The following is an 11,685-nucleotide window of genomic DNA, read 5'->3' as shown; positions in this document are numbered from 1 at the left end:
CTTGATTGGTTTCGGTTTGACCAATTTTTAATCTTCCTTGATTAGTTATTAGGGAAAATCGATTTGGTCAGTTTGGGTCTCCCTTAAAATCGAAATTGATTGATACTCAACCTTACTCAATTGTTAAATAAGTTTATCTCTCCATTACTCTCTCTAGGGCAAAAGAAATTTTCTTTTTTTCTTCACTGTAACTTAACATAATTAATGGATTGAAACAAGAAATTAAGACAAACAAAACAAATTGATCTTAAAGAATGAAATTGGTATGGCATGGGCAAGTGCTCTAAACATTAGAAACCATTCAAAGGTAGAAAACTAGAAGCAGGGAGAGACCATGATCCCATTGAAAGAAAATGCATGCGAGAAGAAGTTTAGCGTCAATTTCTACATTGGTCTCATCTATCAAAATCAATCTTAATGGATAGAGTTGGTTTAAACCCTTCTTGGTCAAGAATTTCTTTTTCAAGGTTTATTGAACACATGTATCGTTTACCATAAGACAAATTGAAAAATCAATCTTTAGCCTACCAAGAACTAGTTGGACATGTAGTGATATCTCATAAGGTTTCTATCTCACATGGTCTAAGTACAAAAGATATTAGTACTTTATATAAGCAAACTCATTATAGGCTTGTTGCAAACAAAAAAAGAAAGTGGACTCACGTGTACACGAGATCAGGCCAAACCTTGAAAAAATAAGGATTTTTCCTCTACACGCGAATATACACGTGGTATAGGCCTAAGTGATTTTTTTTTTACCTTAGCTATGTTTTTTATTTCCTTGACCAAGCCTTTTCACCATAATTTGATTTAGTGTTTAATTTTGATTTGGTATGCCAATGTTATAAAGATCTGGTCTTTGATTTTTCAATAATGTTAAAATATCCTTTAGAATATTCTTTATAATGTTAAAATTTTTTATTTTCGCAACGTTCCTTCTTATAAATACTAGCCCTCACGTTCATTCTCAACACACCTCAATTCCCATTACTTTCTCTTCTCTGCTAAGCATTTCTGAGTTTTTTCTTTTTTATTTTCTACTGTTTTTGTTTCCCTGATAGTTTACGCAAACTAATCAGGAAAAGTTTGTTGAATCTTGATGGATAACCTCTTTAGTCCTTTTGCACAAAGTTTCATGCTATGAAGAGCGAAAATTATTCTTAAGAACAATGTATCACGCCTTATACTAGTTTGAGTTATCATATGCTTCGATCTTTAGCCAACAATCTTAAAGATAATGGATCCTCATAACGATAATGTTATTGTCGTTGTCGTTGCTTCCACCACATATGCCAATGGTGCTATCCTAACAATCGCTGCTGTCATTCCTGTTGCCTTGTCCGTTCCTGCCATGCCCTTGGTGTCATATGCAAAATTATTTCCTGACATATCCAAAATCAAAGTGTTTAATGGAAATAATTTCAAAATGTAGCAAGATAAAAATCTTTTCCATCCTTGATGTTCATGGAATGGATTTTGCATTAATCGATTCCAAGCCAAACAATGTCAACAAGTTGGAACAGTGAATGCATGCAAATAAGGCATGCAGGCATACAATTATTAACATGCCTTCTAATGAGTTATTTGATGTTTACAATCCTTACAAAGAAGCAAAGCAAACATGGGATTCAATGGTTGCCAAATATATTGCTAAAAATGTTGAAAAACAAAAGTTTGTGATTGGAAATTTTTATTATTGGGGGATGACTGATGACAAAAACATCAAAAGTCAAATTAATGAATATCACAAGTTGGTAGGTGACTTGAAAGTAAGTTGTGTGGTTACAATCGACTTTCGTAATTGAGTGTTTTTGGGAGTAGATTGGAGATTTTTAAAGAGATGATTTCTTTTATCATTTCAATGTTGTGAAACTTAAATTTTGGGGAGGAAATTAAGTTTCACCACCAGTAATGCATTGGCTTTCAGTTTCACCTTCTCATTTATAGCTTGGAAAGGGAAAAGAAATCTTAGTATATCCTTCCTAATTCAAAATTAATTTGTTTAATCCAAATAACAGAAAAGGGTGTTCTAAATAGATATGAATCCAAACGAAATTAAGATAGCAAATTCTTTTGTTTTTCCTTTTTCGAGGGAAAGTAACTTCATTCATTAAAGAAGAGGATCACAATAAGCAGTTACTAGGATTGAACCCCCGCGTTGCGTTGGGGTGAAATAAAGCCTATTTATTTCACTGGAGAGAAAATTGAGTTAGACTATTAGCAATCAAAGCAAAGTTATGTATAGACAAAAATTTATATAATGTTGAGCGTAAAGTGAAACATTGTTACATGGTTGTTGACAAATATGGATATTGTTTTAGTTAGTTTACAAAAAGTTAATGTTTATGTACAAAATTAAAAGAAGGTATGGATTATTATCAATGATATTGAATTGTTACTATAAAAGCTGTATAATAATTTTACCAATGTTGTAGAAAAGAAAATAAATATCTAAATTAGTTACATACCAAAAAAATAAAGTGAAAGGAAGGAACAAAATTTGATTGTTGGAATAGAAAGGATTTCATTTATTGATAAAATTTTAAAAATATATAAACAAAAGTGCATAAATATGGACAAAAAGCTTAAAAAGAAGATAGGTTGTAGCAAGACAGAGGTAACTTAAGAAAAAAAAAAAAGATCATCTTGTATATTTCATCGGTTCTAACCATGTTTCAAGTATTTTTTTTTATGTTATAAGATTTGCTTGGTTCTTGGGAACAAAAATCCATAAAATATACCTATCAAATGAAGAAATCTGTTGTCAATATTTTGTCATCCAACAATTACAAATAATTCTTGGGGTTGGTTGAATTTGAACATACTATGGTCTCAAAATATCTTTTATGAGGATAGGATATACATTCATCTAAGCATTGATCGGAATGAGAAAGGAAAAACTTGTAGATGCACCAAAGTATTTTACAGCTTGATTAATTAAGTATTAGTGATATTAAAGTAAATGGTTAAGGTGGGAAAATCGAAAATGTTGATAAATGTAAATGTCAACAAAAAAAAAATAAGGGATGACTAAAATTAATGCGAATAGGTTTGTCAGTTATGCAAGTAGAAGAAAAATAATTTGACTAAGCAAACATTTATAGCAATATATTAGTTGAAGTTAAAAACTTTTGCTTGAAATAATTGGACATTATTAACTACAAAGATTGTAGTTCTATTATGATCTTGTGTTTGAAGGAGAGAATATACATTGTTGGCGAGAGCCTCGTCAAAGTTTGGGGTACCAAAGGATGTGAACTTAGTATCTCCGTAAGGAAGATAAGTGTTCAAGGGGACTAATTGAAATGGAAAGACTTGTAATAAATGTAAATAAGATAAGATAAATGGTTAATATCTATTTAAGCTATTTTGTAATTCATACTTAATGTTCTTATGTTCATGATCACATTAATAATCAACAAATGGAAAATACTCTAACTTTTTTCTCAACAGATTAAAGATGAAAGTAAACAAACAAAAAATTATCAATAGGGTATCTATCAAACATGTTTCTAGTTAAAGAAAAAAGGGTATTTATTTGCTTATTATTAAAAGTAAAGTAAAGACAAATACGTGATCTGTAGGCCAAAAGTATAGGCAAATGTATATGCATTTTTTTGCTTCAATTTCCTTTTGGTGTGTGCATCCTTAGCTAAAGGGTATACTTTTTTCGTACAGTAGTTTCGTTTATTATTATTAAAGATAATCCTGAATTGAAGTTCTAAGCATGAATCATGTTAATTGTAGGTAATCATGTCTAAATCTAAGTTAATTGTGTGATGAATCACTTTTGTTGTATAATTGAGCAGGATTTTCAAGTATTGCCTTTAATAGCAAATAATTAAAGTGAAATCATGTAGTTAGGAATGGCAATCATAATCTGAAGATAACAAAAATAACCGAAAAGTGATTATGAGTGAGTATTTTTTGCTATAATCAAATAGAGAAATCACAAAGAACAAAGTATACAAACCAAAAAATGAAGAATGCAAACTAAAAAAAGAAGAAAGGAAGGTTTTGGAGTATCAAAATAAAAATTAGATCAACAATGATCATGTACAAAATGATATTATAAATAGGGTCAAAATGTGAAATAAAATGTGTTTTTGGGAAAAGATGAATCATGATTGTGAAAGTAGTATGAGCATTTTTTTGTATATAAGGATAGGTACGAACCTTAAACTAAATTATCAAATATTTCTTAGAAAACAATATTCCTAGTTTTATTAACACTTGAACCATTCTCATCAATGGCCATAATATGCAATCTGTTTCTAGATGTGAATCTAGAAAGAGCAACGTATAATTGACCATCTGTGAAAACAGGTTTAGGTGGATATATACCTATTTTTTCAAGAGTTTGGCCTTGGCTTTTGTTGATTGTCATGGCATAAGATAGCTTGATGGGAAATTATTTTCTTGTGAAAACAAATGGCCGTTTTGGATGTTTTGCTGTTAAGAGTATGCGTGGAATGAAAAACTTGTTTGTGTGATAATAAGTCTTGTTCCGTTACATAGGCTAGAATTTTGGTTTATGTTTCTAAGTAGCATGACAATGACACCTATTTTTAAGTGCAAAGCATGGTCTGGAAGGCCAGGGAATTTCAATGAGTTTAGGAATTCTGTTGGATATAGTCATTCATGGTTTGATACTTGGTCACTTGTTTGGGAAATAGAATCATGACTGAAATAGGTTTTTGTGCATCCTGGTAGTAGATTTAATGCATATGCATTTATTGAATCAGTTGTTTCATTATAGGGCGTAACTATAGCTCTTTGTCTAAGGTATTCAGGATCAGCATGGAATTTATCGAAGTCATTATAAACAGAAAAAATGATATCATGGATTGGGTTATGTATTATAGGGACCAACAAATCATTAGGTAATGGTATGTAATTAGATTCATCACCATTATTTACCATCGTCGTTGAGTGTAGGTTTCCATCACCAACATTTAATAGTCATTGTGCAAATGTTTCAATCTCTTTCTTTGATTCTTCGTTTAGGTCAGGCCTCAATAATCTCATGTTAGTTTTCAATTCAAACACCTTACATTTAGACCATAATGGTGATTGGTTAATTGTAGCATTTATAATATCTATTTTATGACCAAATTCAATAACTAGTAAGATTTGCCTAAAATCTCCTCTTAGTAGAAGAGTTTTTCCTCCAAAAGGTTTGTCAATTGCTTCATTGGAATCTTGGTTTAGTATACCTTTAAGAGTTCTGTCTAAGGCTTCAAAACAATGTCTATGAACCATAGGTGCCTCATCCCACACTATTAAACTACAGGCTTGGATTAATCTTGCTAATTGAGTTCCTTTTTTGATTTGGCATGTAGAATATTCATTGATATCAAGAGGGATTTTGAATCTTGAGTAAGCAGTTCGACTTTCAGGTAATAACAAAGAAGCAATACCAAATGAGGCAACAGCCAAGACTATTTTTCCTACAGATCTAATGCCTGTTATAATTATATTCCATAGATAAGTTTTTCCTGTACCTCTATGTCCATATACAAATATCATTTGTCCTTCATCATTGTCAACTGATTGTTTAATGCATTGGTATATTTGTTTTTGTTCAAGACTCAAGGTCGTGATTAAATTCAGATGTAGTTGTTGAAGGTCAGATAAGTTGTAATTCATTTCTTCATGCATTAGCCTATCATGATCGTAAATGGCATTTCCTTGGTTTGGCATAGGTAATCTAAATTCAGCTAATGAACTACAATTTTTATTGAAGAGATCTTCTAGGGAAATAAGAACATAGTTTTTAAGATCATTTTCAGGGATTGTGTATTGTAAGTTTCCAAAGGCTTGCTTGATCCTATATTCAATATCTTCAGTAAAAAGTTTCCAATGATTTTCCCAAACATTAAGAAGATTTGCAACTTGACAAAACATGATGATGGTGACAAATAATTGTCTTAATTGTTCACTAGATGCTCATTAAGAGGCTTGAACAATTGCATCATTCCACTCTAGATCATTTTCTAACAAATCTAAAACCTGGCAAGTTTCTTGATAAGTTTCATAAGTTATCCAATCCACAATTCTAATGTATTCAAAGCTAGTTGCTCTTTTAATTACATTCAATAACATACGTAAATAATATAAGTCTCCAGAGGCTGGATGTACATAATTTATCCTACCTATAGACCTACCTTGTTTTTGTTTATTCCATTTACATTGTTGTTGATGCCAAACGTATTTAGTTGGGAAATCAACATAGAGTAAATGATGACCGTTTTTATCATTTTGATTGCAAGTCATCCATTCAGTGAAAGTTGTTTTAGTAATGTCTGGTCCATGGATAACACCTGATATACTCTCATGATCATGGAAATAAATGTTTTGTTGTTCAGGTAGGTGGACAACTAACCTTGGGACAGCAAGCTCTCTATGATGTATTGGGAAAGCAAAAACTCTTCAGCACGCTTTGGATGCTGAAAAGTATCTACAATCTAAATAAGTTTTGATTTCATCGACCTTTGTATGTTCTTGTTATTGTTTGTCAAGGCTACTCAAATTTGCATGGCTGTTGTGTGCTTCACCATTTGAGTTTCTATTTTCTAACATGACTCATGCTCTATCAAGACCTTTGTTGATGTACTTGAAAAGGTATTTTATAGCTCGAATTTCGACATTAATGTGTGCCTAATATTTGACAACCAGATTTCTATTATGGGGTACTACATATCGATTATCTAATTTAATATTATTTTTGGTTGTCACACAATTTGGGATATTTTTTCTTTGATATATTGGAAATCCATCTTCATTTATTACAGTCTTTGTTTGGAAATCTTTTGGGTAGTATTTTGAGCAAAATCCTTTGATTATGCAGAGGAAGCTTGGTTAGGCAAGGCCACATGAGCCATGGACCATGAATTCAACAACAGCTTTGTACCCAATAGGGTCAATAAACTTGTTAGGTAGTTCAGCTGCTATAATTTTATCTACATCATCAGGTGATGAACGCTTAGAAAATGATGGAGCCAAAGGAGGATATGCACATGGCGTAGCCCTCGTTTTTGAAATTCAATATTATAAGTCACTAGATGAAAAGAAAATAATAATAATTGATAAAGATGTTAAATGTTTAATATTGTTTGGTGAAAAATTAGTTTATTTGGTGATGTCAAAATATAATCGTAAAGCAAAACAATTTATACTTACTAGCTGTTGGAACACCAAAATGTTTGTTCTTCATTAAATCGTCCATTAAATAACGAAGCTTTATCTTGAAAACCCTTGATGTTATATCAAGTCTGCCTTCAGATTTTTGATTCGGATTTGTGCTTAATGCATCTTGAATTTCTTTCCATTTAGCATTGCACATAAACGTGATAAAAAGATCTGGGCAACCATAGTATTTACAGATTGCCATGGAATCTTGATAGTTTTGTAATAAATATCGAGAACTCCCAGTAAAGCTAGAAGGAAGGACAATACGTTTTCCTAGGGTATTAGCATTATTGTCACTTCTGGCAAAGGCATCTTTTAAACCTCTATACAATTCAACTTTTAATTGTTTTTGATTATTTCTTATGAACAATAATCTTTCTTCTTCAATAATAGCGTATGCATCGACTATAAATTGCTAAAATAACTTACCACCTCTTAACAATGTATTTTTATAAGTCGATCATTGTTGAATTATATATGCATAATATTCTTGCATTGTAACACATTTTTGTTTAAGTTTTTTTCCTGAAGGTGAATCAACATAACTTATATCATATGTAAATCCATCTTCACCATAAAGGAAAAAAAGAGGATATTGCATGGCCATAAAAGAAGGGTGTACCTCGCTAATTCGTTTAAGACCTTCGCTAATATGATCTACTATAATATCTCATTGACCATCATACTCTCCTAAATCGCCAACGATTAAACCAGCAATTCAGATGTGACAGGTAGTCTATAGGTTAGTTGTGGTTGATCTCGAGATGCCATAAGTCTTAGTTGAAGTAGAGCGAAATTTGTCGTCGTCAATCTATCTCTAGCCATTCTAAATACTTTGACTATTTGATTGCTATCATCTAGTATTTTCATCAAACCTTCAACAATTAATTTATCAGTAGAATTGTTATTAAAATCATCATGATAGATTTCTAATCTATTTGAGATTTCATTTTCAGTGTCATAAATGTATAATTGAGTGAATTTTGGTTTTTGTCCAGTTATAGCGAGTAAAGAGCCTATTCGATGGTAGACTTGACCATCAGTTTTAAATATATAAGGCCCTCTTCTATTGTTGATTGAGTGGTCAATTCTACCACCTAATGAAATGAATTGAAACATATTATTATATATTCTTATATTTTGTTTAAATTTTAAACCTTTATTATGTGTATTATCAGTAAGTTATCTAAGAAAGTAGGTGTTTCTCTAAAGTTGGGTATTTGGACTATACATTCTTAACAACAAAGAGTAAAAGTAGGATTTCGATTTTGTTTAGATACATCAGCTCGCTCCTCATACCACATGTAAGCAGAGTAATAGAAACATACATAATTTGGGCCATCAAAGCAAAGAATGGTTGAGTAAGCTTGGGTACTTTGAAAAGGAGTTGACTCATGAGTAGTATAGGAATTCCTAGGAATAAGCCCTATGGATGCTGAAGTATAATTAAAGGATTTGTTTGTAGGCAAAGATGTCAAACTGATTCCTTGTGTTTGACGAACAACGTTCAACGAATTTATGGTAAATCTAGCATTGAGGAGTTCAACTGAAGTCGTGTCCAACTCACCTTTGGAATTGACAATTGAACAAATAGTGACATGGTCCCCAACAGATAAATCAATAGCATTTAATGATTGATTATGTTGTTCAAGATGAGTGAGTGTTTGAATATTTTTATGTGATGAAAAAGTTGATCCACTACAACTTTGACTATTGTTTTTAGATATAAGTGGACAGTTTATAAAGTTTCCTTTAATTTTAGATAATTTTTTAGTTCTAAGTATTTTTAATCTATGATGTCTATTTTGTTTCACTATCTTTAGTTTATCCATGGTTTTGAAAATGAATTCTAAATTCTTAAAATATTTTTTATATTATTATATAAAAAAGTCTAACAGATTAAACAAACTTATACTCAAATTTTAGATTATCATTCTACTTAATTGGTAAGTAATATGAATAAGCAAAAACTTCAAACAAAAAGGTTCAAAAATGAAATGAGCAGAAAATGAAATAAAATGTACCGATAAGAGCTCAAACAAAGTGAAAAGACATTATAGCACAAGGCGCAGTCCTTTTGAAACCTTTGATCAACAGCGAGTCAAATTTTGATCTAATGGATAGCTATAAATTGTTGGATGCAGCATAGAGAAACAAAATTAGAATTAGTTGCAGGCAAAAAATGTAGAAACCGATGCCAAAAGTGTTCATTCATAAACCAAACGAATAGTTTTACAAAAAATAACAAAGAATACTCGTTAACAGGTAGACAATAGGAATTATAAGAAACGAATACAACAGTTTCCAAAATTGAAAGCTAAACAATAACAAAATGTTTTATAATGAATGACAAAGAACCTAACACAAAAAAGTAAATAAGAAACAAATTGTTCTCTTAAATAGGAAAAGACCATATCCATAGTTGGAAGACAATCAGAACACAACTGAAAAGTCTTACTTCAATTATATTTGTTGTTTTGTCCAAAATGTCATTGAAAATTACGTTGTTCGATTTTGAATTTTGATAGTTACCATGACATAATCCTAGATGGACAACATATATATAAAAAAATTTACATAATTTTTTTCAGAACTATTTCATGCTGCATTTTCTAAAGGGATTGTTAGCAAAAACTAAATTAGTAAATATATTATATAAGGATTAAAAATGAAACTAAATTAGATCCAATTGTATAAAGGTGTCAAAATAAAATAGTTGTTTCCCATTATGAAAGGTGTAGAGATGTGCAAACTATCTTGTGATTTAAGGGGGATTACTTTTAAACTATTAAAAGAGTGTATGATCTGTTCAATGGAGGAGCAGCACTTTTCATAAATGGATGAAACATTGTATGTAGTTTTTATTTTCAGGGGAGTATAAATATATATATGTATTAAACTTTAGCAAGAACAAAATTATTGCATGTAATTATCACATAACAAATTACATGCATTGTTTGTGTCTTGGGTTCTCAAATGATATTGAGCATTGGATTTTCTTGTTATGCTTTTAGTGGTGTATATACTTGGTTATCGAAGGTTATAAAATTTTTTTGTTTTTGATAATGAAAGTGTTTAATTTTGTGCAGTCAAGTGCAATTAAATCATATCATTTTACTTGCATGACTATATGTTTGGTATAGAAACTTTGTTTGATAAATTAATGCATTGTGTTTTTATTCCCTTCTAATCTAAATTCCTAATTTAATTAATAACTTTGGAAAATAGCAAAAAATTGCATATATCTCAAAAAAATATATGAAGAGGGTAAAAAAAAGATTACAAATTAGGCAAAGGTACAAAATTGCAAATTAGTTAAAGTCATAGAACTTTTTTAATAGTTTTTGTTTTTTTTCCGAAAACCATTAGATATGAAATTGCAGCCAACCATTAAACACATGAATTTGAAAGAATAATTTAATAGCGATGTGAAATAAGCAATTCTTTTTATGCTAACGAAAGCCAACATGTGGTGTGGATAATGTTATGCTAGCATGCATCTAATCCCTTCAAAATCACAATTCATTAAAACTTAATCTAAGATCTTTTGGGAGAATAGAAATACCCACATAAAAAATAACACATTAAATAAAAAATAAATAAATGCTAGATTAAATTTCATAAAGATTCTATTTTTCAGATGATTTATTATAGAATAAAAAAACATGAATGGATAAATAATATTAAGCAGAAGTAAAATTAAATAAGATTTATGGAATTAAAATTACCTGATTGAATAGATAATAAGAGAGAAATAAAGGAAAATGTGTGTTTTTTTTTTTTTAAAGAGACAGGTGTGATGGATAGGATGAATTTTGTTGTATTTACATAATTTTTAGAGTGAAAGAGACGTTGCAGCTGGAAAAGAACGGTGGGTATGTTTGTTCATAGAGAAAGTAAATTGGCAATGGAAGAAAGAGGAAGAGAAGAAAAGAAGGAAAGGAATGAAAGAGGGAATTATTGGTGGAAATGTCTAGGCCCTTGAACTTCACGTTGTTGGGATGAAGATAAGGGAGAAAGGATTTAGAAAAATGGGTTGATTGGTAGGGTCAGTCAAAGAAAAAAAAAGGAGAGAGCAAAAGTCAAGAAAGAGAAACAGAATGAAGAAAAAGAAAAGTTGGGTTGAATTGACCCAAGCCCAAATGGGTTAACGTTTAGGCTTAGTTAATTTAATATAATAATGTTTTTTTTAATTTTTATGCATGAATTGAATGTATTAAATTATTTAAAAAAAGGATAAGAATAAAAAATGAAAACATAAAATAGAATTAATAATCCATTTAATCAAGCAAAAATATTTTCATTAATGTATGATCATATATAAATAATTGATATCTATATTTTATATATTAAAAATTTGTCTTGTTATTTTCTGTTAAATAGTTCAATCAATTATGGACAATTAGTATTAATTCATTGTATGAATGAAATTAACTATATTAATGCAATCGCTATTAATGGAATGTTTTCTAAATAACAATTTCAATATAGGCC

At 30.2% G+C, this 11,685-nt stretch overlaps 1 long non-coding RNA gene across 1 annotated transcript; it reads right to left on the bottom strand.

Moving 5' to 3' along the window:
- Nucleotides 1-1,154: 1,154 nt before the first annotated feature.
- On the bottom strand, nt 1,155-11,166 carry LOC148760667 (uncharacterized). Its single transcript, XR_016028406.1, has 2 exons — nt 10,920-11,166; nt 1,155-1,382 (listed from the first exon to the last, which is right to left on the bottom strand). It is a non-coding gene; the product is annotated as an uncharacterized LOC148760667 (long non-coding RNA).
- Between the last annotated feature and the right edge of the window lie 519 nt (nt 11,167-11,685).

The sequence above is a fragment of the Theobroma cacao genome, chromosome 9 (assembly GCF_053813885.1).
Source record: "Theobroma cacao isolate CCN51 chromosome 9, ASM5381388v1, whole genome shotgun sequence".
NCBI classification, from domain to species: domain Eukaryota; kingdom Viridiplantae; phylum Streptophyta; class Magnoliopsida; order Malvales; family Malvaceae; genus Theobroma; species Theobroma cacao.
This window is presented reverse-complemented; position numbering and strand designations above follow the sequence as displayed.